We start from the raw sequence: 3,427 nt of genomic DNA, 5'->3' as shown, positions 1-3,427 counted from the left end.
CTGCTCTCTGTCTCCGCTCCGGGTGATTTAAGCACGCGCAGGCGCTGGGTTTGGTCGCGCTACCCGCCCCCTCTGACCTCAACCGGCCGGCTGCTAACCAGCGAGTCCCGCGAGGCGAGGGGCGGGCTGAAGGCGGGGCCGCGCGCAGGCCCCGCCCCCCGGGAAAAAGGGACCTGTGGAATCCAGCACGTGATCAGCTCTGTGCAGCAGCACGTGGGCGCGCACAGCCCCTTTGCAGACCTGCCTCCCTCTTCACACTCCCCAGCGCGGTTCTTTCCTTACAAACTGTTCCCCCTCCTTGGCCCGCGGCGCTGATCAACCCTGAAGACCCCTCTGAGATGAGACACGAGTCACTTCTCAAAATACAAGAGATCATCTCTAGGCTCAAGTCGGCTCAGAGCCACTCATGGGAACAGATCTGAAGGGGCCCTGATCCTCCCGAACAGGTGAAAAGAGGAAACATTAAAAGGAACGCTTGACTGCAATGAATTAAATGGAAGTACATTGTAGGACTCATTAATTGCTTGCTGATAGTAACACTGGATCTTTGGTATGTGCTAAACGTTTCTTGTAACTGAATTTTGCTTGCCTGGAACAAAGTTGCCAGCACATTTATGATCCCAGAATTTGTGTGTTTATTTGTGTGTGTGTGTGTGTGTGTGTGTGTGTGTGTGTGTGTGTGTAAAGACCTCTGGTGCTACTACTTAGGGAAGAGCCAGCCACTCACATTGAGCTTTTCTTTAACTTGTTTGAGACAGGGTCTCATGATGTCTTTCACCCCGCCCCAGAACTCCCGTTGTAAGCTAAAATGGCCTTGAACTCAGAAATCTACCTAACTTGAGTGCAGGGATTCAAGGTGTGTGCTCCCACACTGGATCTGCCTTGGATTTATTGTACGAATTCATTCATTAGTCGTTTATTTAGATATCCTCCCAGGAGCCTGAAGCTGTTTCTTAGGCTATCTAGGCGCCTTGTCTGCGGATCCCTAGGGACCCACCTGGTTCTAATCCCTCTGTGATGGGATTACAAATTCTCTCCTTTTGTTTGTTTAGGCAAGGACTCCCTGGCTGGTCTGGAACTTGCTATGTAGTCCTGGTTATCCTTAGACTCACAAGAGATCTACCACTCTGCTCTCCTTGAGTACTGGGACTACAGGGATATTTCACCATGCCTAGCCAAAAAAAAAAAAAAAAATTCTAATTTATATTTTTATCATTTAATGAATGTGTGTGGAGGGGGGTTGCACACATGCTACAGCGCACATTCAGAAGACAACTTGCAGGAGTTGGTTCACAGTGTAGGTTCCAGGAATCCAGCCCAAGTGCCTGCTTTTGTGCCAAGGACTTTCACCTGTTGAGTCAACTCTGCCCCGGGATATGAGATTTTTTGATCTTTGATGTCTTCATGATTCGGGTGTGTTTTTTTTTTTTTTTTTTTTGGGTTTGGCATGCTGGGCTGAGGGAAGGTCAGCAAGAATCTCTAAGGGACAACTCTTGAATGATGGCCATTGTCACTGTTAATAAAATTAAAGGTAGCTCAGAGCTCGTGTCCTTGTGTCTCCTCGCCTAGGGGACCGTAGGACATCTATATGCAGCTCTGAGATCCTGCAGGACACCTTCAGACAGGCAGTGTGTGGAGCCCAGAGCTGAGCCTCAGTTCTCCTGCTTAGGCCTGCCTCCTCAGTGGGTCATCCGAGGACTTGGATTTAGGATGTGGACAGAGCTCCCTGGCGCGAGGCCCCTGGGAGCAAAGCACCCCTGCTTCCTTTTCTCTGTCTGCTCATTCAGATGGAGCAGCCTCAGGCTTTTTCCCCACTCGATGTTGAGCCTTCTCTGGGGTGACAGGGACTGGGATGGGTCCAGACTGCAGTGGGACTCCAGGAGACGACACACCAAATAACCAGCATTTCCCCCTCAGCCCCAAAGTGATTCTTTTCAGCCAGGAAGTAGTCCCTGCTTTGCCTTAGCACATTCCCTGGTGAATGGGGTTGATTTGTGGCAGAATTTCCCCATATAACCTAAGCCGACTTCAAACTCAAATCCCTGCCTTGGCTTCCAACATTTGGTGACAATAATCACTGACTATGAAACCTAGACAGGACTTTTCCATGAATCTAACTGACATTATAGTCCCCTGGGTGGACTCTGGCAGCCCTGGAGTGGTCCAGTTCTAGGGGGTGCATATGACCTTTCTGTGGCAAGTGTCTTGCTGATGGGCTGCTTACCATGACAGCTCCAGCCTTCTCCTGGCTCTCTCGGGAAGCTAGCCCAGAAAAGGCCTTTATTTCAGCTCAAGGTAAGGCCTTTATTTCAGCTCAAGGTAAGGGACAGTATCAGAATGTGAATCCCAAGAGCTGGAGAGGCAGTTCGGAGCAACTCAAGTAACATACGTGGGCCAGCGTGTTTTCGAAGAACACACCAAGGCACCAAGGAGCCTGTCCTCACCCTGTCAGGGTATGGAGCCCAGAACTACAGGGACACAGCGTTTTGCCAGGGAAATGCTAATGATCCCCCCAAACACAGACAGGAGCCAATCTGATGCAACTCACAGCAGAGAGGGCCTTTATTCTATTTGAGCTGGCTCAGCCCCCACAACGCACCACCACCACCACGAAGGACAGTTTGGGTGGTGGGAGAGCCCCAAATGTCCATCAAGGCAAGGCTTTATAGTAAGCAGCAAGCAGGGAGGACACGTGGAAAGCTACTGTGGCCTTTAACACAGTTGGCTGGTGCTGGGAGTCATATCATAAACTTAATTTCTGCTTCCCTCTGCGTTGGTGGTTGATAGGCAGGGGGTGGGCTTGTAATCTGGGGGTACAGGTTTGTTGGGAACAACCTGGAGACACTGGTCTTTTTGAAAGCGTAACGTGGAAACAATGGTCTTGTCCGGGATTAGCCTAGAGACTGGAGCTAGGCTTCGGTTTTGGGCGGGGTGGGGGGAGGGCAACTTGGAAACTAATGCTAGGTACCAGCCTGTTAGATTACTTGAGTTCAAACTTAGGTCAGGTTCTCTAAAATGAAGTCTGAGTTTAAAAGATTTGGCATCTCAACAGCACATCCCAACAAAGCACCATTCCCACAGATGTCCTGCAACTTATCAAGAAAAAAAAAAAAACTGTCACCTGACTTCTCTCTGAAGCTGTGGGTATAACCTAGGACCTAAGACGGCAGGACAGCCTGAGATTGCATCCAGACTGGGGGTGGGGTGGGGGCGTTGCACAGCAAGTAGACAGAGCAATGCAGGGAAATTTGCTATTATCCATTCCCAACTACATGCTGTGTCTCTGTAAATGAAACTTGAGCCAAGCCAAAGTTTACTTTAAAAGCACAGCGCAGCTGAGTCTCTGGTCCCAGCACTAGGGAGGCTAAGCCTGCAGGCTTTCAAGTTCAGGCCAGCCCCAGCTACATCAGAAGAACAGTTTCAAAAA

This window comes from Micromys minutus (assembly GCF_963924665.1).
Source record: "Micromys minutus genome assembly, chromosome: 25".
NCBI classification, from domain to species: Eukaryota; Metazoa; Chordata; class Mammalia; order Rodentia; family Muridae; genus Micromys; species Micromys minutus.
Note: the sequence above shows the minus strand (reverse complement) of the source record.